Here is a 25,454-nt window from a genome sequence, read left to right as displayed (position 1 = left end):
TCTCTTTGCAATGCATGTCTATCACTGTGAGTGTTGCTGTCAGTCAGTGTCTCTGCTGTGAATGGCTTGCAGACATAGATACACATGTACTGTACTGTTGTGTATTCACTGTTGTCCTAACTGACCACAAGCACTTCACACTGCCTCTTTTAAATGTAACTAGATCATTATAGGCCCACATAGTATCAGCAAACTGATTGGAACAGGATTTTGGACCATTGAGATTTTACTGGGTAAGGCTACAAATTTTAACACTGCAAAGTAAACATCAAGTGACTGGACACAGGGGGCTGACATACAATATTAAATTCAAATATAATTCAATTTAATCTGACCTATAAAAAAAAAATAAAAAAACAATCACTCATTGTTGAGGGACACACAAACAGGCTAGAAGATACTTATACATAGTCAATTTATAGGCAATATTTCAGTAACAAGTGTCTTTTTGTAGTTTGATGGTTTGAATAAAGCCTTGACTACATATAGAAAAAAATCATAATAAATGTTCCCTTTTCTAATCTTTCAGTTTGTGCAGTTGCACCATTTGTTTTATTTACCAACCTATAAACTAGTGGTGCACAATATATTGATAAGCCAATAATAATTTTTATATACATTGATAAACTACGTTTAGTGTAAAAAGTGGATAAAATACCAAAAATGATCAATTAAAAAATTACAAATTTCTAATCTGATGTGTGACCCTCTTTCAACAGAGATGTGACTATTTCACACATAAAGGCTGCTGAAATCTTTATTAAACTAACCCAAACTTTTAATTTTTTTTAATTATTAAATAAAAATTGCAGTGTGATCCAGTTCACCTATCATGAGTAATGCCCTCAGTCCTGTTGTCCCTGAGGAGTATAATGAAGGAATGATCTGCATAGAAGATTTTTGGCTTCTACACGTCCTCATCCTTATGCATACTGTCCTTGCTGCCAGACTCAGGGGCCAGCTCAAGGGATGTCCAATGCACCATGGCTCCCAAGGGAAGCTTCCCCCATCCCAAACTTGATGCAGTGGAGAAATCAGCTGATGTCTCATTCCACACATCTACCAGGCCTAATGCAGCTAGCTGTTTCTGAGTGAGAGTAAGGTGGGAAAAAAACAGAAGGAGGGAAAAAGAGTGCAAGAAAACAGTGAGAATTTAATGTATTTTCAGGATAACACTAGACCCCAAAATCCTTCTCTGCTCCAAATGACTAAGATGGTGCGAATCAATTATGCAGACTACAATAAACGAAAAAGCTCAAATATGAGCCAATAGAGACCTTGAAAAATGAAACATCCATGCCCTTTTATGACTCCCAATGGTGGAAATGAAAACACAGACACACTCCTCCTCAGACAGGTAGAAAGGACAAATGAAAGCAAAACATAAATAGTGTCACTGTAAATCAATAATGTTTTAAAAAAATTGGTTATTTTTCCTCTTCATTGTCTCCGCAATATTTAAAAGGCATGACAGATGCCCTTGTTGGCCGTGCAGGCAGTACAAAGCATGCAACAGAAGCTGAAGACGGTGGCCGAGGGAGAGCTGCTTATGAATAATTTAAAAAAGTTCTCTCTGACCTCGGCCCGCTTTTGTTTTCCTTTCAGATATGAATTTGGGAGAAAGACGCTCGCTGACAGGTAGTTTATATTCCCCCTGGATGAGAACCTGGATAAACGACAGTTACCCGCATAGAGAATGAGAGACTGCGAGGGAGATGGCGAAATAAGGAAGAGGAGATAAGTGAACTGCTGTGGTAAGATTGAGAGACACCCAACGTGTTTGTGAAAGCCAAGACCGAATGGCTTTAACTGAATGATTAAGCACTCTCGCCTAAATGACTATTTTAATTAAAACGGAGCATTTGCACACTTTATCTTGTTGCAAAAATGATGCATGCTCACTGGGAATGGCTGAGCTGTGGCGTGCGAGCTAGATTTGTGCAAAATTCCAAATTTAAGAATTGGCTCCAAGTTCATGAATAAGTTGGAACTCTAATTGAATTGTCCTCACCTGACAGGAAGTTAAATTGGAATTTGCATTAGAATGACATAAAAAAGAAAAAAAAGAAAACTTAAAACAAGGCTGTCAAATTTACTTTTCAAGATAACGTAAAAGTTACAGTTGTATGAATTCATCGGAATTCCATTTTATTTTTGTAATTGAGGTGTTCAGTCAGAACAGGTTTTTGTATTCCACTGGTTCTGCTGGTTTTCCATCGTTTTTCCTGTGTAAATGGATGTCTTTGACTTTTTTTATGCAGAGTCTCACACGACATGGTATTCTAAAAGCACAGTGCGCAAGTTAAAATAAGTTTGACTTTTTAAAAACATCATGAGACCTTTTTTTTTTTTCAATCCACCAGACCAACATGAAATATGATTTTTTTTTACACTATTTGAGCACAAGAAACTACATTTATGGGACAGTTCCTGTCAAGGTTTTATTTTTTATTCGAAAAATTTTATTTAAATGTGAGTTTGGCAATCAGTTTTTGAGATTTTCCCATACAGGTAGATAGGTATTGGTCAGGCATGCCTAAAATAGCTGCCTGGAGGCATTGCAAATATGGCCACCGAGTGAACTGACTTTTCTTCAAAAGGGATTTTGAAGTAATTCTGCATCCTGTTTGCTACCTCAATTCAAATTCAGCAATTAAAATGCATTCTCAGTTCAATTCTGAATGGGTGCACAACCCAGGCACTGACATAGTGATTTGAATCAGAGGTTTTTAAAGGAGAAAAACGGTGGAAAACAAGAGAAAGATGGAAGGAGAGGTTGATAATGAGGCAGAGAGGTGGGGGAGGCTGTCACCAGTGCTAACACTGTTCGAACCTCTGCGGTTCACTCTCTCTTAGCAGTCTCAGCACACACCTGCACTAATGCACTTCTATTGTCCTCATCCATTATTCTCCTTCTACCTCTTTACTCCTTTACTTCATCACTGCCTCATCCTGTCGGCCGCTCAGCCACCTCTGTGGCATCTTCATCCCTCATCAGACCATCCGCCACTTGTTTAATTCCTCTCTTGCCTGCTCTCATGTGCTCCCTGTCTTTTTCCTGCTCTGATCCGAATGTCCAGACTTGTATCTAAGCATGTATTTATGCTTCAGAGAATGACGGTCTTTCATCTCTGTCTCCTGAAGCTTTCTCACCCTCTTTCACAGCTGTATGTCCTCGCTATATACGGTCTGACACTGCATTGGGCGAATTTATTTCCCCTTAATTAATTCTCTGTGTTGTCTTCAAGGGCTTTTTCCTTGTGCCTCTCCATTGCAATTTTGATGTTATCCGGCACCATAGACACAGATCTGCTCCTGGGCCGTGTAGCCTTGACCCGAAGCAGCTTGTTGCCACAACGCTGACATGGCACTGTATGTTACTACGACAACGCTGTCTCCAGCAATTAGAGTCATATGTAACATTAGCAGACATCTCCCAGCCTGCATTGTGACAGGCTCTATAAATAGCACACCTCTTTCTGTGTCTCGCTCCATCTCGCTCTTTCTCCTTGGGATGGCGGCACCTCTCAGGATCTGCAGATTTGCTGAGGTCACTAAATTTTTAATTGAAACAATCAGCGTTTAACTTTTCAACGTGGGCTATCGTCATGCAAGCATTTACCCTAGAAGCCCCCGGGGCCTGACAGACAAAAAAATGCTCATTTCGCATATTCACTTAATCCAGATCTCTAAGATGGCACACAGCTATTAGCTTGGAGTCATTTGAAGCTAGTGATGCTTTGCATTGCTTCTACAAAATACAATGCAGCTCACAGGATGCCCCGAAGGAAAAGCAGGTAAACCCTCTCTAGGTGAAGTTAGCCCCAAATGAATAAATGACACGTTTGCGGAGAGAAGTCGTGCCCAGCAGGCAGCTGGGATTGAGTGATGGGTCTGCAGATGAGTACACTAGTTTATGCACTGGAAACAGATGAAAGGGGGCTAATAAATATCATGTAGTAATATGGCACACAGATTCCCAACTAATGCAGGAAATGTGATGGGCAGATGGAGGAAAACGAGAGAGGGAGAGAGATGGAGCGAGGAGGAGGGCTGTGTAAACATGGTTCACCTCGAATGCTGCTCATTGGGTGGAAATGGAGCATCTGTATTTTCTTCTCTTCTCACTCTCTCTTCCTGTCTGTTTCTTTCTCAAGCCAAAGTTTTCCAAATGCAGCCTATCCTTGTGCTCCATTTTTTTAAAGCAAACTGCATTATACTGTGGCATAATTTAAGTGTCTACATCAATAAATACAACTACAAAAACATGCAGCTCATAAATAACACACAAGAAGAAACTGCCCTAGAGTCAGCTGCATGTTGCACTTTCTATACAACAATATGGTGTATGAGAATGTAAGGGGTGGAAATGGCCCACCAGCGGCACACAGAGCTTTCAGCAACTCCAGCAACTGTTTTATTCAGCCTTGCAGCATCATGGCAGTCAGCTCGCCTTTCAGAAAACATCTTGGTCATTATTCAGAGTTCTTTATCACTGTCTTATGCCTGATTTACATTTTGTCTCTCTCTTTTCTCCACTTTCTTCTTCATGCACAATATTATTATATTTTTGTTCATCCTTTGCATTACACTCTGCCACAAAAAAACTTCATGCCAATTATCAGCCTCCTGAAATCAGAATCACAAGAACTTGGTGAGAAGCACAAACCTGCTGGTTCAGAGCTGTAAGCACATATGAAATATATATATTAAATTGCAAAAAAATATTTAATTTCAAATGATAAAGAAATAAACAGGGTTGGGAAAACAAGCACTGATCCTATAAATAAACTAATTAATAAATAAATAAAAAATGAAAAAGATTTGAAGCAATTGGTTTCCAAAACATTCGATTTTTGTTGTAATATATTTATTGTAATATATTAAATACTCCATTAATATTTTTTGTACTACACAGTGAAACCACTGAGGCTCAACTACAATCTACAGCATGATCAGATTCATTGCAAACCAATTTCCAAATGAATGATAATTTATTATGAGCAGGTTGTATAGTGAATTAAAAAACACCTCTGAATCAATCAAAGCAGTTACAGAATCGTCCCCCAGGGGGAGCCTCCTACTTTAGATAAAGAAGCATAAGTCAGGGTGACACAGGGCTGGTTGTGGGGGAGACACTGGCCATCAGGAGTCTGCAAACAGAAATAAGAGAAACCACACAATTTTGTAAGTTAAGAATCATTTTAAATCATCAAATCATTCATTTCTATGGTTTACACATCCAGAGACGTAAAAGGTTAGTTAAAAAAAAAAATTGTCATTAATTCATAAATGTCATTAATTATTCACTCTCATGTCCTTCCAAACCCACAAGTCTTTTCATTCATCTTCAAAACGCAAATAAAGATCATGTTTCTTCAGAAGACTTGGATTAAACCACTCGATTCATATAGATGTATTTATTAACTTTTTTTAAAGTGTCAAAGTTTTGATGTAACAGACTGCCAGTGAAGGAATAGAAATCCCTTATGTTTCATTAAAAATATTTTCATGTGTGTTTCCTCAAATTTGTAATATCTTTGAATTGACATGAGAGTAACAGATCACAAAAAATTTTCCCCCGAATCGTATGAATATATGAACATACAAATTATTAATTATTAAATTATGAATCAATGATGAATTATTCAGGGATTTCAAAATATTTAATTATTTTGGATAAAACAAATAATGCATATGTTACCCTTTTTAAATATATATTTTATCATTAAATACAGTCAGGACAAATTATTAGATTACATTAATGACTGCATTTCATTAAAAAGTATTTTACAATAATTACCTTTCCATATTTCTGATTTGTTATATCTGCTCTGTTGACAACTGAAATGATCTCATCATTTGGCAACAGACCGATGAGTGCAGTAAAAAAATAAAAAATGTAGTTTTATTTCCTTTTTTTCTCTTCAGAAGCACTAAAAGAATCATTAGTGGAATTAATAGAATACAGTTTCATAGCTAGCAAGAAATATTTATGACAAATAATAATATAAATTCACTTACTTTGGGCAGATGTGGTGAAAGGTTTTTACAAGACAGCCACAAACTTCAATAAATTACATATTATACAAAATAAATAGGATATGTCAATATTTGTATGAGATTACAAATAAGCATTTTATCATGGCTTGGTACTGTGTTCTAAAACACTTGTCTGATTACGACAGGCTTGTCCCAAGTCCTGGCATACACACCCTATCCACTTCATGACCTCATCAATGAGTGTGTGTATGTTAGTTTGACTCCCTCTGTCTCTCTGGCACACACAGAGAACTGTGCAACCCAATTACAGCCATACTGGCATCCACAGGCCTTGGCACAGAAATCGTGTGTGTGTGTTTTCTGTGTATCCCTGTGTCAGACTCTTAAGGTCAGTGTGTCTGGCTGTGTGTGTTTGCCAGGCATCAGGCAGACGGTGACCCCTTGACCCCTCGTGCTCGTTATGGAGTCCAGATTCAATCTCTTGTTAGCCACTATCACCTGGCACTAACCGTTCCTGAGCTCCAGCCCCGCTGCCTTACCATCAGAGTGGATATTTTTATCTGGATCGCCCGCTCTCCTGCCCTTTCCCTGTCGCTTTCTCTCTTTCCAGCACTCAACCCCATTCCACCTCCCTCACAACCACTCACCTCTCCAGCTGCACGTCAGTCTAATTTGGGTCATCCTGCCCCGAGCCGGGCCCCTGTAGCCACGCAGCATGGCTACATTAGTGCATACGCAAGTGCACGGATTGGAAATCAGGATAATAGCAGCTCCTCCCGAGACCAAAGATGTCCATGCAAGAGCATGACAGAAGGCCTAGAGCGACTTGAGAGTGACAAGAGTGTCTGGTGGCCATGTTGGAGGCTGAGGCTCTGAGGCGAGATGATAGATAAAAGGTGGAAAGGCTATTAACGCCTTGAGATGGAGGCTGTGTTTGCTCACTTCGTCCAGACTGGAGAGGGAAGCTGCACTCAGCGTGCCTCTTCTGTCACTGCCCATATAAAAGTGGAGGAATTAAGTGTCTCTGACCTACAGTGATATTTCTTCAGATACTACAAGAAAGAGTGTTTGTATGTGTGTGGCAGAAAAAAAGAAAAAGCCAGATGAGAGCACGAAAGAGCAGAAAAACAGACAGAGAGCAGAAAGATGTGGAGAGCGAGGGAGCAGCAGGAGGACTTGTCAGAGAGGTAATACAGCTCTATTAATGTCATGCAGCCGTGGCAGGACTTTTCAGCTTCTTTCCGCACACTGGGGCATCACTTATGTGAACACAGCAAGTCCGAAAAAGGGAGTCATGTCTGGGCTGTCGGTGGATTTCTCTTAAAGCAAGCCTCTAGGTCTCTCTTGGGCATTCTAAACGCTCATGTTAATGTCAAAATCTTGTTCTTCTGAGCAGAGCTGTGTAATTGGACATGGCATGTGGGTGCTTATATTTCTTGCCTGACATTACAAGACTTTAACAAAATGCTGTCCCGCATTACAGTGACCGTTCACTTCTCTATGTGCCCTGGGAACGGCTGTGCCCCACTTGACCTGTCTAGTTCAACAACTGTCATTTCTGTTGTACCTTTTTCTACTCTGTGTCTTTTAACCTCTACTTCTCTAAATTCTTACCCTTTTCTGTCACTGCACTCCTCTTGACATGTTTTTCTTGACATCTGCTGTCTACCACATGGATAAAACCAACTTTGTGGTTTAACCGGTTTGTCATCTGCCTGCAGCATTACCCTGGGACAGTGACCTGAGAGTAGGGGTTTTCAAAATGGGCTCTGGGGAGTAGGGGCCCAAGGGGGTCAGCAAAAATAAAAATAAAAAAGTTCTAAGAGTTAACCCATGCACTTAAGATATTGAGGAAATATGTTTAACAAAGACCTTTTCATAATTAACATTCACCAAATTAAACAGGACCATGTGTTTCATTTGCTTTCTAAAGACCGATTAGACTAGTTGTTTATTTAAAAGAAATATATTAAATGAAAATTAAAAGGAAATACAGTCATATGATATGACATTATATATTAAAATTAAGTATATTTATTTCAAAATGTTGTTTATATATATATATATACCATATTTTCCGGACTATAAGTCACACTTTTTTTCATAGTTTGGCTGGTCCTGCGACTTATTTATCAAAATTAATTTGACATGAACCAAGAGAAATAAACTAACAGAAAACATTACCGTCTACAGCCGCGAGAGGGCGCTCTATGCTGCTCAGTGCTCCTGTAGTCTACACTGAAAACATAGCGCGCCCTCTCGTGGCTGTAGACGGTAATGCTTTCTCTTGGTTCTTGGTTCTAAATAAATGCGACTGAGTCCAGTACGATTTATATATGTTTTTTTTCCTCATCATGACGTATTTTTGGACTGGTGCGACTTATACTCAGGTGCGACTTATAGTCCGAAAAATACGATATTATATATATATATATATTAGGGGTGGCACAGTTCGCTGAAACAAACCCATACCGTTCGGTTCACTACACACGGTTCGGTACGCGCTGGGACCGCGGTTCAACTTAAATCCAAAGCATCTGCTAGCAGTTTATATGTTTCTGTTGATGAATGCGCATTCTGGATTTCCAGACATTACAACAATAGCGATGAGAAAAAAAAACCTGGACAAACCATTCACTCTTGATTAGAGCCAAACCGATATGGATTTTTGGGGGCCGATGCCGATGCCGATATTAACTCGAAAAGAGCCGATTTATAAGCCGATATTTTGATTTAAAAAATAATCTGGATATAAGACCCATTTCCTATAAACTGCACTTACACAACATTCAATAGCAAAATATCTGCCTGTTCTATGTATGTGGGCTGTATAAACCATTTTCCAGAATGGACTATGTTAAAAAAAAGCCTTAGATTACAGTCTCAATGACTAAACAATTGCACATCCAAAGTATATATTTTTTAATGATCAAAAAACAGTCTGGTTTTAAACATTTAACACTTTTACTTTCTTCCAGTTGAAGCTGGTTTTAACAGTATGTGTGTGTACTGTAAATAATTTATAATACTAAAGTTAAAGTATTTGCAGAAGTAGTCCCACACTTTGCTGCTACAGCATTCACCTTTTTCAGCCATCTGTAGGCAGAAAGAGAGACGGAGAAAGAATAAGCATGTGTATTAATATTATCACCATGTATCATTACTCATGTCATCATTAGAATTATAATAATAATAAACTGGGATCTCCTACATAGGCAAGAATGAGAAATATATATATTTTTTTTATTTGTCAAGCAATAGGTATTACCTACTTATATTTAACAATATTATTTCAACATTTTCCTGTTATGTCTGTAAAGCTGCTTTGAAACAATATGTAAAAAAAAAAAAAAAAAAGCGCTTGTTCAGCTCACATTTATTTACATGTCCCCTCTGGTTTAATCATTTCTGACGCACCTACTGTAGTTACTGTAACTACACTATATTTGCTCTCACAGAACATCGTCTTGCCTACTATTACCGGAAGATTACGGAATCAATTCGAAGTTGAATGGTTAACGTTAGTGTCATGAACACACCGCTGTCAATTTTGAGAGGAACCACCTTCAAACCAGTTAATAGCAAGCATTTAAGGGGCCTGCTAAAAAGGAAGCTATTAGCGTTAGAGTAACGTAACCAGCCTGAATTCACCAAATTGTTCACTGGACCTGAGGGTAGCCTCATCTTCCTTGCTTCTCTCTTAATTCTCATCAGCAGGACTAGCGCTATCGCTCGCTTCTTACAACGGGACAGATACATGTTTGCTGCTGACCGAAAGGAGGAACAACAGACTATGAAAGAGCTCCCGCTAAACGTTTTTAAAACCCCGCCTACGCCATAGCGCAGCGCAAATCTCGTTATATCTGAAGGGCAACGCTGAACCCAGCGGCAAGCGCCGTGCATACCGCGTCCTGTGTGAAAGGCCCATTTACGCGGTCATTATGTGGGAAACACACCGCAATAGAATAAGTTAAACGCTAACGTTATAGTTTGACCTCCTATTAACGTTCGCGCTCTTCCACTGATAAACATGGTATTAGCTTTGTGGCTAATCTAATATAGCAATGCATTAGCAGCTGCAAGTGATGTTACAGAATATTTAGAAGTGATAATGATAGGACCATTAGCTAGAACTACCACACAGTTTTTATATACAGGGTATGAACTAAATCTACAATCATTTCACATGACGAATGACAGACTCACCGTCAAAACAGTAAGTTACATCTCCGTGGCTTGGCTGATCGCTTTCTTCTGTAGTGGACTTCTGGCGCTGTTGTTAACTCTGGAGCTGCAGAGCTCCCTCTGGTGGGCAAACTATGCAACACTCATAACATGAGTGAAGCATGAGACTCTGTTTCTCATGTTTCATCGGCCGTTATAAATGCCAATGCCGATTTAAATGCAATTAGCTTATATCGGCCGATAATATCGGCCAGCCGATATATCGGTCGGGCTCTACTCTTGATCAATGTGAACGACTTATGCTGGAATATGAGCCTAATGGTTAGAGAGTCGGACTCCCAATCGAAAGGTTGTGAGTTCGAGTCTCGGGCCGGCAGGAATTGTGGGTGGGGGGAGTGCATGTACAGTGCTCTCTCCACCTTCAATACCACGACTTAGGTGCCCTTGAGCAAGGCACTGAATGCCCAACTGCTCCCCGGGCGCCGCAGCATAAATGGCTGCCCACTGCTTGTCAGTTTAAACATTTAAGAGCCAGAGGATGCGAGCTCGCGCACGCAGTGAGAAGATTTGTGCATGCGCTCATCCGAAGCACGCAAACCCGCGCCTCAGAACTCGCACAAATAGAAGATCTCTTTGAAGTATTGTGTTTAAATTTACAAATTCAGACAAAAATTATGTCAAAATGCCCGTCTTGGTAAGTATCCTACAGCAGACATAGGCGGCTGAACGCAGGCCACTGTATCAGTGTATTCTCTTAAATTGACAGTCTTTATATTAATAGAAACGGCAACAACAAAGAAATCACTCACTGCTCTTGATTAAAAAGCTTTTATAACTTTAAAAAAGAATCATCTTTAATTTATATAGTCCAATATGCAATGCTGTTTTACATTTGATTACTTTATTAAATTTCTGTACCTAAAAACCTATGCTAGACCGGCCAAAAAACAACAACTGAAAAATCACTGTTTATTGTTTGTATCTTTACTCTATTGCAGGGATCAGCAACCTTTTCGGCATGACGTGCCATTTTTTATTTTTATGGTTAACCACTGTGCCAACCACACCACACACACCACACACACCCCGATATAATTCTGTATTTAAACGGTACATACACAATTTTTTATTATACGATAAAAAAAACGTTTTTTTAACGTTTAATCAACGTTAATGCACTGCTTTAATTGATGAACGTGCACACACAGACACACACACACACACAACACTCGCACACAGAGATCTGAGATCGTGCTGTGCAAAAAGTAGCATTCAGAGTGTTGTCACGCTACTTTTATTAATCGATACTGAATCGCTACATTATATTTCTCAACAACAAAGGGGCAAAATCGCTTCATTGTCTGCAGAGAGAGACAATTTGTAAATGGTAACCAAGGAAATGCTATATTGCAGTGGTTTCATAAGTGCCACCTGCCGTAAGAGAGTGAATTTGCATCTCATTCAGCCCATATAATGTATTTGTTTCATGCATGCATGTTATGTGTAGTATATTTCACAAAGCTAAAGTCAGAACATTCTGTTTTTGCTTAATTTAGAAAGTATAAAATGTTACTAAAAAAAATACATTTTTAGAATTTTTAATAAAAAACATTACAAAAATTTAAATTGTTAAATTTTATCATGAAATTCACAAAAAACAATTAATCAAAATGACACATATCCATACATACAATAAAATTGCTGCATCCATAAATTTTGCAAAATGGCAAGAAGGTCCCAAGTGATTCCACTAAATGAAGAATAAAAAGTGAAATATTTTAGACAGAAAAAGAAAAGACCTCAGAAAGAAGTGCAGGCAAATATCCAAGAGGTAAAGAGATAAAAGGAGAGTTTGACAAAGATTGAGTGTGAAAGAAGAAAAGGGGCGAGACAGAAGATGAGATACAGGGACTCTGACCAGCTAGAAATGAGAGTGAATGAGAGGGCAGACAAAGATTGAGGTGGTGGATGAAGTGATGAATAAAGAAAGGGAGAGTGGGAGGAACCAGTGGACTCCGGGCAGGAGATAGATGAGCTGAGGTCAGACGATGAGAGAGAGAGGACAGAGCGGTAGCTGGAGAGAGAAAAGACGAATACGAAGAATAGGCAGGGAGACAGGAAAGAGACGAGGAAGGAGAAAGAAGACTGAAGTGAGCGAGGAAAGACGAGAGCCAGCAGCATGTCACGAAATCATTCATCAAGCTCCAAAACACTTCACCTCCACAACCCACGAGAAGAGCACTATGAAGGCGTACTTGACATATCCATCCACCGCAAGAAACCAAAGAATCCAAATGTTATTACCCACAAGCCAATCATACCAGACACGGTCTCAGCCACTGAACTCAACAGCCCAAACACAACTGCCACAGTCACTGTCACTCTCTGTCGTCCAAATCCAGATCTGTTCAGCAGTGCAGACAGAACCATCGGTGCTTTTCTAAAACTCTGTCACTCTTTGCTGTCTAAGTCCAGGCTGTTTCCTGTGGCCGAGCTGCTGGAGACACTCTTGCTGAGCTTCTAACCCAGGATGTTATCCCTCTGAGGTCCCAGGCCTTGAAGGAGCACTAATGTTTGGGATGCCAGAAGAGTCATTAGTCTGTATGGGAAACACTTAAGAGGGATTAAGGCATGCAATTATAGGACGACTTTGTTGAGGTCTATATTGCACAAAACGAATAGAGTGCTGGAGTTGTGATGTCTAAACCCAGAAGAATAATTCACCATGGGTTCCCTCGAGATTTTCCGAGGTTTTTATAATTTTTTTTTTTTTTTTTTTCAATTTATAAGTAAAACCTGGTCTGTGGTAAACTACTTTGACGTTATGCACTACATTGGAAATTAGACACCCATAGTGAAAATGCAATTTTTTTTAGGTCTATTTTAACTACATTAGAATGTTTGGGGTGTGAGTGTACGCTGTTTCCTACAGTAAATACAGTAACATTATGAAATATTACTACAACTTAACTGTTTTCTATATTTAAAAAAAATAATAATAATTATCATTTATTCCTATGATGACTAAGCTGAATGAATTTTCAGCAGCCATTACTCCAGAAATTTCATTGCCACAGAATCCTTTTTCAGAAATCATTCTAATATGCTGATCTGTTGCTCAAGGAACATTTTTTTTATTATCGGTGTTGAAAACAGTTTTGCTGCTTAATATTTTAGTGGAAATTCCGATATTTTAAGGATTATTTGAATAATTAAAAAAAAATTTTGCTATCATGTAAAGGTCTTATTAAAAAAAAAAAAAAAAAAAATTATATAAAAAAAAAAAATATAAATAATAATAATAATTTGTAAAGAACAATTAGATAATGACAGCACTTACCACACTCACACGGCAGAAGCAGAACACAAATCACAAACTAAACACCTAGCAAACACCTTAGTAACCACAAATGAACCACTGAGACAAGAAAGTCTTATCTCTGGCAGTCAAGCAAAATTGATTTTGCAAAGACAAGCAATTAAATCTAGTTTTAATTAACATAATGCTTTTGTGACCTACATTTTTATAAGGTTTAAAACGGACCAAAATTAATATGAGATGACAAAATATTGAGTGAATTTAAAGGATATATTCATTAGAAGACAAAATATTGTCCTTTTTTTATGACTAAAAATAAAACTCCTGATCACAGGTCAGCAAATCAACATGTTGCCTGCTGGTGTTCAAATACAGAGCAGCAGAAGATGGCAATGGAAGCACTTACAATGCACATCTGAGGAATATTTTAAAGAATGAAGACCATAGCTCAGTGTCCTAAAACAGATAAAACCAGATTCCAAGGCCTGACTGCAATCTCAGTGCAAACACAATTTCCATTAAAAGGAAAATAGCTTTCCCACTGAATGAGAATAATCTATGACCTATGGTTCGTTTTCATTATGCTAATGTCATTTCTGGATATCTTCCATTAGCTTTCTAAATGAGTTTTATCTACATTGTATGTTAAGAATATTTATCTACAACTTAATGTTTTGAAATTGTATTTCCCACATAACGGCTGTGTAGGAAGAGATATGTACAATATTCAGACTATTACCTGTAGACTGACGGTGCTGCTTATTTTGGTTCTCGGGAAGGATAATGCCATACTAGTGGAGTTCAGTTTCCCCAACCACTTCTCAACCTGATCCTGGGTCAGCAGATGGTTCAGACGAACTAAACTCTCCATATGGAAAGGCAAAAGCAGCACCATGTTGGCCTTTTCTTCCCACAGGCCCAGTTCCAACAACTGTACCATGTTCTATATGTCCTCAAAGTGACCATATACAGCACGCCTGGGAAAACAAACATTTGTTAGTTTGGATGTCTTAGTGTATTTCAATGATAAAAGACTGATGGAACTTACCTGATCTGTGCATCATGAGAACTTTTGTGTATTTAGTACCCAGGAAGCTGGGCAAATCTTGGTTTTCGTGGTAAAAGCCTTGATCCCAAAATCCTACAAACAGAAAAACCCACTTAAAACACGTGGACAGCGAATAGATGAACATGACCTGGACATCATGACCCGGACATGCACAAACAAGCATTTTAACATTCTGACACAAACTATTAGAAAACATATAGTATATAATCATCTTACAGCCATGCTGTTTTGACTTGACATACATCAAGGCTTTGATGAGTCAAATCATACAAAGGAATATCAAAGACTACATGCCAGAAAAAGAGCCAAAAATAAAAGAAAGAAAAGGCGAGTGGAGGGATGCAGTGTCAGACTCTGTTCTATGACTCATGTTGTGTTTTCCTCCCCCACGTACTCCATGTCAATGATTACGCCCATATTTGTTTTTTCCTGTTCCTGTCCCCATTTAGTTATATCAGTTCCAGGTGTTCCCCGTTTAGTTAATTTGTTCCCAGGTGTGTCCCATTAGTTTCCCTGTTCTTAAGCTTTGTGTTTCCTTGTCTCCAGTATCAGTTCTTATACATTGAGTTTGTGCTACATGATGTGTTTCCCGTTCTGAAGTTCATTAAAATCTCCTTGTTGATGTAGGCTACTCCACGTCTCCTTGCTGCTCCTGTAGGCAAAAGTGACATTCGGGGAAGGGGGGGGGGGGCAGAGGCATAGGACATATTATTTCAGCCCATTACACCCATTAAATTTACTGACAAAGATGAGATTCTCGATAAAGAGACTATTAGCAGTATTACAGTCACATGTTCTTTTCCACAGTCTTTTTACCTTATTGGATTAGTCAAGGGAAAGATAAAGAATGAGAAAGAAAGAAAGAAAAAAAAAAAGAAAGAAAGAGTGAAAAAAGCAGAATCAAGTCAAATCAAATACTAAGGATGATTGTAAGACAATATGGGGTTAAGCCAGGCCATGTTATTTTATTTTATTTTGCAGTAGAGAACTGTGCGAGATGGATTTTTCAGCCCCGCTCCTGCAAGATTCTTTCCTGTGTCCACCCTCTCCCACGAAAAAAATAATCTGGTCCCGCTCCTGCCCGCAACATTCATGTTTTGTCCCACTCCTGCCCATGAAAGCCTGCATAAAAGCAGGGGCGCCGGACTGGGGGTAAAACCAGTACTGATTACCAGGGCCCCAAACGAAGAGAGGGCCCTTGAAAAGTCTGGAATATATATTTTCAGGGGGGGGGGGCATTAGGACTGCACATGCATAGGGCCCGGGATCTTGTGCAGCGCCACTGCATAAAAATATTTTCTAAATATAGTTTTTTTTTCAGCACATCAAAGAAATTTACATTAAATGGTTCTGTAACATCTACTAAGATCCCTAACATTGCAGAATAAATGATCCCAAAAAAATTTGTTATTTTAACTAAGCATCAAATTAGTCTAAACACTATTATTTTTAACAGAAAAGCAAGCATGGGCTGCTGCGTGCATGGTTTGGCATGGCAGAATGTGATCAACGCTTCCTTTATTATCACTAAAAGTTGACATCTCAGTTCATCACAATCTTACAAAGCTCTGTTATAACACAATGAAAATATGCGCAATGAATCTTTCACAATGTCTACACTTGTCTCTGGTTGGCCACTGTGTTCCAAAAATCAACAGCTGAGTCTTCTGTGATTGGCTACATTGCGTATCCCTTTAAACACGTGCTGTAAATATAAACATTGAGTGTGTTGATCATTTTAATGTTATTAGTTGTTCTTTTTGCGCAACACATTAATAACAATTTATATGTTTTAGACATTTTATGCTTAGATCATTTCTATTTTGCGGTAGGCCCGCAAATCACTGTATTCTACATGTTGCGTTGGGTCCCGCGAGAGTCCAGAACTCCATTTCGCGGCACCAGAACTATTACACTGCTCTTCAAAAGAAGTGAAGAGACAAACACATAAGATAGTCAACAGCCTCTGAAACTCATTTTGAACCCTGCCACATGTTATTTGGACCTACACTGACTCCAAAAATGATTTGGACACTTGAACCACACACTTAAGATGTCTGAAAATATAATTGCATTAGGTAAGAAATGTTAATTAAAGTGTGACCTGCAAAAATTATGCAATTTTTTCCCAGAAATGTATTTATTTTTTAAAGGTTACATTTTTACAATTGTTTTTAAACTACAGGTCTCAAGGACATTTTTAGTGAAGGAGTTCACTAAAAATGCGTCACAGGTCAGTGTGTTATGTGGTTGGAGGATGAACCCAAAAGTAGACAGAATGCTCTCACAAGATTTATTGTAGCCAAAAACAAAACCCACGAGGGGGCAAAACAAGACAAGAGGCAAAAGCCTCGACTAAGACTAAACCGTAACTAACAACAAAACAATTTACATTATACATTGAACAGAACTCCAGACAAAATACTCACAGCGAGATATCATTAAGATAGGCAGTGACAAAGCTTGACAACATTTGGCAATGAACCGACAAAGGACAGAGAAACCCAAGGGGGTTATAAAGGGAGGCTAATAATGAACACAACAGGTGGAACAAGTAAATCAATGATGACAAAACTAGGGTAACAAGGGGGGCGGGGCAAGGAAACGAGACAACACAAGCACATGGCCCAAAGACAAGGCTGTACACAAAACACGGGCCTGTCATGATCCTGCCTCAAGACTAGAGAAAAATCAGGACATGAAGGCAGAATCATGACACAGTGTCCAAGCTGCGTCACCACTGGTGCAGCTTGTCACATTAACTGCAATCATGGACACTAAAGCTACGTTTAGAGTATATGTGTATGAATGTATGAATTGAAGTAAATGCTGTTCAAAGAATCCTGAAAAAGTAATCACAGTGTTGTTGCTGTTGTCAACACTGATAATAATATTATATGTTTCTTGAGCACCAAATCAGAATATTAGAATGATTTCTGAAGCAATGTGTGACACTAAAGACTGGAGTAACGGCTGCTGAAAATTCAGCTTTGCATGACAGAAATAAATAACATTTTGAAATAATAAAAATAAAATAAAATAAATTTACAACATCCTTTTAATTAAATAGTTTGCTTGAACAGTGTGCTATTTTATTTAATGTTTTTATAAAATGCATAAACAAAAAATTACACATGTTTGATATTTTGTTATCTTATGCACTGGCATTTATACTTTAAATGTGGCATATATGAAAAAAAGATAAAAAAGAAAAATGTCGGGGTTGTTGAATATTTTGCCAGTATTTGTTACGTAAGACAGAAACAGGATGTAATTGCAATAACGCTGTTTATTAGTACTCAGCACACTGGTCAGATTAAGGCACGCAGGATGGGACTGTGACACAGGGACCTCGGTGGACAACTGGTGAAGGTGCTCAGTCCAGTGATGATCCCTTGAATGGTATTCCGGTAGTGAAGTAACCCTCGTGGCGGTGCTCGATGAATGAGTGCTGAGAATAAATCCAGGGAAGAACACGACGACGACAATGGAATGTGCCACCCAAGATGAAATTTCCATAATCACCTTTAAACGCTTCTGGTCCCAAAACCACTGCTTTCAGCATTAAACATCCTCCTCCTGAGGAATTCAAAACATATTCCTTACGTATAATTAGGAATACCATTAACAAAACCCCCAAAAAATAAATAAACAAAACAAAAATATAGAAACTAGAATTCCTCTTTAAAGAAAAGACGAGTCTGAGACGAGTCGCACAGTTGTCATTTATTATGAGAAATACCTGATACTGTATAGGGAAAGCCCCGTGTCAAGCTTTGCATGCGCCTAATGGTATGCTAGCAGTTTCCTTTAAGCTTGTAAACACAAGCCAAGAGCCAGAGCAGTTGGATTTCAATAATTATACAGGGGGATGAAATTTGATCAGCCTAAAGTTTAAAACACATGGCATGGTATCTGTCAGTTATTATGGGGTGGCAAAGCTCTTGGAACTGAGAGCATTAAAGGGGGAATTCTGCCATGCGAGTTTCTGAAATGTCACACAAGGATTCTTGTCACTGAGGTCTTGGCTGGCAATCAAAAGAAAGAAAACATCCTGGGAGATTCTGTGACTGAAAGAGAAAAACAGAATGACCCAACAAGCATTCGCAGGAGAGACTCTCATACCTTCTTCAGTAATTACAGAGCTTAAAGACAATGCAGCTATAGTGTGGTTTTGCATCTTGAAAGCTCTCTCATGCTCATTTTCAGTAATAACCGAGCCACAAACAATAAAGCCAAAATGCTCTGAATTAGAGCGCTTTCATTTTCTTTCTCAGGGTCCTTTAGTGCTAGGGGCAGGGCTGCTGTTCGGGGGTAAAGTGTGTGTGTGTGCTTGTTTTTTGGGGTTCGCACAAAGACTGAGGGTAATGCTCTAATGTGGTGTCTGCCACTACGACGCACCAGGAATCGGCCTACAGAACTCTCTTTTTCTCCCTTTAAAGCCTTTGACCAAACCCCCAAAAATCTCTTATCTTTCACCTCTGTCTTTCCTTCACTCCACACCTGTGGCTCTCCATTTACCCCTGCTACGAGCTCCAATCCAGTTCTACACGGTGTCTGGCTATTTGTTTCAGTGTACCTGGAATTATGAAGTGTACTGTAGCCAATCCTACCATAGTCATTCCAGGCAGGAATATCATCAAAAAAGTAATGTCCCTTTTTTGGAACTGTGTATTTTAAAGACAATTTTCTAAAATACAAAATGAGCGTTACACATTTTATTTCAAAGGGTTTAAACAATATTTATGATACTTGTTCAATGAACCATAAACAATTATTGCACATGGACCTGTGGAACAGTTTATAGGCAGAAGGCAATTAAGGTCACAGTTATAATAACTTAGGACATTAAAGACATTTCTACTGACTCTGAAAAACACTAGAGAAATGAACTGCAATGTCTATTATTTAAAGTAAATGATCTCCAAAAGGCGCACATTTCTACACATTTTCCTATAAAACATAGACATGACTGAACAGATTTCACTGCTCTCAGATTAACACCAAGAGTAAAAGTCCACAAACGACCCATCAGAGAGGTGATGAAAAAGCTTCGGACAAAGTTAATATTACACTGGTGACTAAATGAATTACTACGGAACCCTGAAGGGGTGCGACAAGTGACTGCCTTTAAATTATAAATCCAAACTATGAATTCAATTTTCATAATCTCACTCACAGGGCCCAATCTATTGTCTGATCTAATTTGTATATTTCATTGGCTGAATTAATGAACTTCCACGACTCCCGCTTCTTGCTTGCGAACAGGAAAAAATATGTAATTAAGTCAAAACATAAAACAAAAGAAATTAATTAGATTGCTTATCAACCTAAAATCAATCCAAACTTTATTTCCTGTTGCGCTTCGTAGTAGAGAAAGCTCTCCTCCTACTGCTCCATTCCCATCGCTCTGTGTTTAAAATAGGATCAAAGCACCTGCCAGTATTACTCAGACAAAGAAATCGATGAGTCGAACAAGACTTCAGCATGTGGGTGAGACAATGAACTCCAGTGAAGTAGAAGAGCATATAGCACCGGCATGTTAAAAACTCATTTTCAGCCCTTCAGGCATATTAACGTCTCTTCTTGGGAGTGACAAGAAACTTAAGTATTGTTGAACTGTCTCTGATTTGACTAAACACGCTACTGCATGTACTGCACAGCTTTTGTACAAAAACAATATTACTATTACAGCTCAATAATAATAAAACAAGAAAACTACCCTGTCGAGCATGTCAAAATTCAGTTAAAAATGTCTGTACATGGGTTCAATGTTTAAAAAATACTAAATCAGAGTATTGGCCTAATAGTTACCATGCACACTCTTACACATTGAACCATGGCGCTCATATGACTGACACAAATGTAAACGTATATAGCAAAAAAATTCCTGCAACTCAAATGATAGAGAACGTGCTAGCAACACCAAGGCCATAGGTTCAGTTCCCATGGGGAATGCATGAACTGATAAAAGTGCATACTTTAAATGCACTTTAAGTTGCTTTGGATAAAGGTTTTTGCTAAATGCAAATGTAAATATAAGGACCAAAAAGACAAATTCAGTGCATATTATGCAAATATTCTACACATATGGATTTAAATCACCATATATATTATAATGCCATTCACGGAATTGCAAAGTCCCTGTCATGTTACAATATTTTTTTTTTTAAATAGCAGGCCAAGCAGTATGCAGTATACTGCACTGTACGCAGTTAGCAGAGTATTGTATGAAGAATATAGCCACTCACTGGAGGGCAGGAGATGCAGATGATCATTATTAAATTATTTAAGATGACACACCACCTCTCCTGGGAAGATACATGGGCTCTTCCTGATATACTGGAGATGGTCTGACTTTCATCAACCTTAAAGGCTGGCTGTGAAGGTGAATGCATGAACTACTGATTTATAAAAGAATCGATCTTTTCAACTTATGCTTTTATTAAATGTTCAGACTGATTTACAGAGCGTTTGTAAATCATTTGACTGTAGTTTGGAAATTGTAATAAAAACTGTATTGAAATAATGATTCATTTATTCCAACCAATTTGTTTACTAAACTTGAGTTTGCTAAAAAATAAAATCTGACTTCCCAGTGTGAACACAAACAGGTGTGTATACACATACAGTACACAAATACATACAAACACATACTGTAAGTAAACACATGCACTTCACAGGTGCATTTGCTACACCAACATAAATCACTATAATCAAACAGACACACACGTATGTTTTGCACACCCCCTAAAGTGTGATTCCTTATCCTCCAAGCTAATTTTCACCTTCAGCATCAGTCATGCAACTGTTTATAGTTCATTTATCAAGCAGCAGCACAATCTGTGCTAACTAAATCTCCAGCACCCAAGAAAGAGGAAGCCCAGTGGTGCTATGACCACTCTGTCTGATTCTGTTTGCCTCAAATATCACCTCTCGCCTTTTTTAGATACAGTATAAGCTGATATATGTCAGTGTAAAACTGTTTTAACTCACTGATGACCTTGAAATTGCTAGTAAATGTAACTGAAAAAAAAAACATAAATGTCATAGTATTGTTTGAGTTTTAAAAAAGGTTAATGGTTGCCTTAAATTATTTGAGCTGCATTAGATAAATTAGCTTTTATTTAAAAAATAAATACAGGTAAGTAAAACATACTGTATAGGGGTGGGGATTTTGATTAATCCCATTGACTCTTTTGAATCACTTCACCAAAAAGATTTGTTCATTGAATCTATTTGCAGGTTATATCATTATGCGAGTGAGTATTTTCAATTATCTGAGTAAAGGATCAGTGTGTGTGTGTGTCTAAAAGCGAAGTGGAATGCAGCCATACAAGCAGTGTCTTGTTACATTCCTGAATGAAACAGAACAGTTGAATCAATGATTTAAATCCACTAGAATTCAAGATTTAAATCCCAGTGCTGTTAGAATTTACATCAGTGGAATTTACATCATCTTGGAACATTGATCTGCCAATCTGATTACAGAACTGGATTTAACCACTAATATAATCTATAGAATTCGCATATCTAAAAAACTTTCATGTCTACAATTCATTCAAAAATACTGATTAGCTCACAAACAAAACATCACCAAGAAATCAAATCATAGAAAATAGTTGTGTTTGCTTTCCAAAGGCCATTCAAGTAAAGTGAAAGAAGAAGCCATGAATTTTGTAATGCAGTTTGGCTGCTGTCCAAACAGTCCAAACACATAATGGACCATAAAGCTTCAAGATTAGACACAACTATCCTGATCCCCTAAGTACAGTAGACAAGCCACACCTTCATTTTAATTGTGTCTAATGCCTGTTACTAAAGCATGTTATTCACAGAAGCTTTTTAGTCTGTCTTTGTGATATGCCATGTCCTTTTATATATTATTTGCACTCAGTGATTAAAATAACTTTCCTTAACCTCATTAGGTAAATCAACACAATATCGTATTAGAATATAATTGTGTTCTAGCATTATATTAAGCCAGTTAAACTAGTTTCCTAGCTTTATTCTTTCTCCTCACCTTTAAAGTGCAGTGCATTGGCCAGGATCATGGCTCCAGGTTTGGTCTACAGTGCCTGTTCGAGATCTGCTGTCTCCTCTCCATCCATACCACTTTTAGCCCAGGAATGGTGCTTCTCTATGTCAATCTGTTTCTGTGCATCCTCCAGGGCCACATGCTGCAACCCAAAGTGGATTTGAAGCTTCTCCAGAAAGCTCTTCCTCAGTTTAGGGGACTGTTTAGAAAACAGTGCAGAGGAAATGTGCCAAGTGTAGCTGTTTCCATTAGTTTCATGCACAGATTTCAGTGCCTTGGTCAAAAAGTCTCCAACAGCCTTATCATTTTGGTGATCCCCAGGAGATCATGAAACTGGCCTGCTGTGGATCCTTTAGCTCCACCCTCTAGAGCCAGCAGGGAGTTGGCCAACAGAAGTGGGAAAATGAAGGTGTTGTTTCTGGGAACCGTCGATGCGGAGCGACCTGTACAGCTGCAGCCCTGGGCTTCAGGTGGGGTGATGTAAGCTGGAGATTTCTGTCTGAGGCAAGCTTTGAACTTTCGGTTCCTGTGGAGCAGATGACCAGACGCTCTGTAGAGCCAACACTTGTAAAACAGGAGAGGAACAGGAAAGGTGGGGACCATTACAGGACTGAAGAGAGAGGAAAAAAAGAGAAATATTGAAATATAATTCCACAAATGCTAAGTATATTACATTGCTAAAGTCAACATGGAAGTTACACTTATCTGTATACCACATTTTCCTATTTATACTGTGGATAATTAATTGGTGCAATAAATTCAAAAGAATAAAATGTTTTTCTTCTTGCTTCATCTCTGAAATAACTTTCTTTTTGACTGTTAATCACTTGTATTTTTTAGGGGGCTAAATAAAGGTCTTTCTAATTGATTAGGGTTAGGAGTAGGCTTCTGTTGTAGCATTCACCTTTCGTTATGCCAACTTTTGCCAAGCCCATTACTCTGACCTGCAGCTACCCCTGTCTCAAATATGCAATACATTGAGTTTTCCACCAAATGGCAACCTAGGGCACTGAAAAAGTATTGGGTAAATGGACATTCGGTGGAATCACACAGACCCAAACAAAAACAAAAAGACATTCCGACACGGAACACACATTTCAGTGTAGAATATATGGATGCAACATTGTTTTTGGGAGAAAGAAATATATGAACTTATCATGTTTGCTATATATCTATAAACATATTGTGGTATTTTAATGCTTTAGTAAAAAAATAAAATAAAATAAAAAGATATACAGCACCTATAATTCTGGTAGTTACACCCGATTTTTCACAATTCTAGTACATTTTCAATTAACAAAACGTACTCGGTTACTAAACGTAACCTCGGTTCGCTTCGCGCCCTTCTTGCCACTTCCCGCCGAAACGGGTGTGGCCCAACCTATAAAAGGAGCTCGAAAAGGCTGACTCACCTGATTTATTTCATCGCCGAAGCGAACCAGAGTGAATCGTGCGCACGGCAGAGAACGCAGTACTCGTTCGCTCTTCTAGAGAGAACCGAGGTTACGTTTAGTAACCGAGTACGTTCTCTTACGAGAGCTCTCTCGTACTGCGTCTTAGCTAAGACGCTACGGGAACCCAGTGTAAAACGCCATGCGCGCAGGGATCACACACCAATAAACCTGAAGCAACGCCCAGGATTTACAGTGCACAGTCACCTGAGGGACTCACAGAGAGTCCAGGACAGAAAAGGGAAAAAGCCCTCCGTCCCATATCTAGCAGCATCCGTAGATGCGGCAATATGACGTCACACAGCCGAGGCAAGGCCTGACCAATGTGGCAATGCGGGTCTTACGCAATACTGCCCATATAACAGTCGGCAGCGCATAGCGCTCGTGAACTCAGAATTCCCCTCAGGGCCCTGATTCGCCTATACCGACAGCAGCCTGGCTTGCAAGGCGGGAACCTCCAGGTTATAGAACCTGATAAATGTAGACGGCGAGGCCCAACCTGCCGCCATACATATATCCTGCAAGGAGATCCCAGTAGACCACGCCCACGACGAGGCGATGCCTCTTGTGGAGTGTGCTCTGACGCCCAACGGGCACTGAAGGCCCCTGGAAGCGTAAGCTAACGCTATGGCGTCAACTATCCATCTGGATAGAGTCTGTCTCGAAACAGCCATTCCCTTGGAACGCCCACCGAACGAGACAAATAGCTGCTCCGTCTGCCGAAAGGCAGCAGAGCGAGACACATAAGCTCTTAAAACCCTGACAGGGCAAAGAAGACTCGAGTCTCCATCCTCCCCTGACACCGGCAGGGCAGACAGGGCAATAACCTGAGCCCGAAACGGTGTGTTGAAGGATTTCGGCACATAACCGTGCCTAGGTTTGAGTATGACTCTTGAGTCATTGGGCCCAAACTCCAAGCACGACTGGCTCACCGAGAGCGCGTGCAAATCACCCACACACTTCACAGAAGCGAGAGCCAACAAGAATACTGTCTTGAACGACAAATGCTGAAGGCTAATCGATTGGATAGGCTTGAAAGGGGGACCTTTCAAGGCCTCCAAAACCGCCGCGAGGTCCCACATAGGGACTGACGGAGGTCTGGGAGGATTCAGCCTCCTAGCTCCTCTGAGGAACCGGATGACTAAATCATTCCTTCCTATTGACTGACCGGACGCCGTTTCAGAAAACGCCGCGATGGCAGCCACATAAACTTTGAGCGTGGATGGGGCTCTGCCCTTATCCAACAGCTCCTGAAGGAAGGAGAGGACCTCCGTCACCTCACAACTAAGGGGTGAATAACCTCGAGCTGTGCACCAGCTGGAGAACACCGACCACTTCGAGGCATACAGACGTCGTGTCGACGGAGCTCTAGCCTGAGTGATGGTATTT

General features: G+C 39.3%; 1 pseudogene; it reads right to left on the bottom strand.

Moving 5' to 3' along the window:
• Positions 1-795: 795 nt before the first annotated feature.
• LOC132098525 (serpin H1-like) lies at positions 796-23,217 on the bottom strand (annotated as a pseudogene).
• Between the last annotated feature and the right edge of the window lie 2,237 nt (positions 23,218-25,454).

The sequence above is a fragment of the Carassius carassius genome, chromosome 2 (genome assembly GCF_963082965.1).
Source record: "Carassius carassius chromosome 2, fCarCar2.1, whole genome shotgun sequence".
NCBI classification, from domain to species: domain Eukaryota; kingdom Metazoa; phylum Chordata; class Actinopteri; order Cypriniformes; family Cyprinidae; genus Carassius; species Carassius carassius.
Note: the sequence above shows the minus strand (reverse complement) of the source record. Positions and strands in the feature narration are given on the sequence as shown.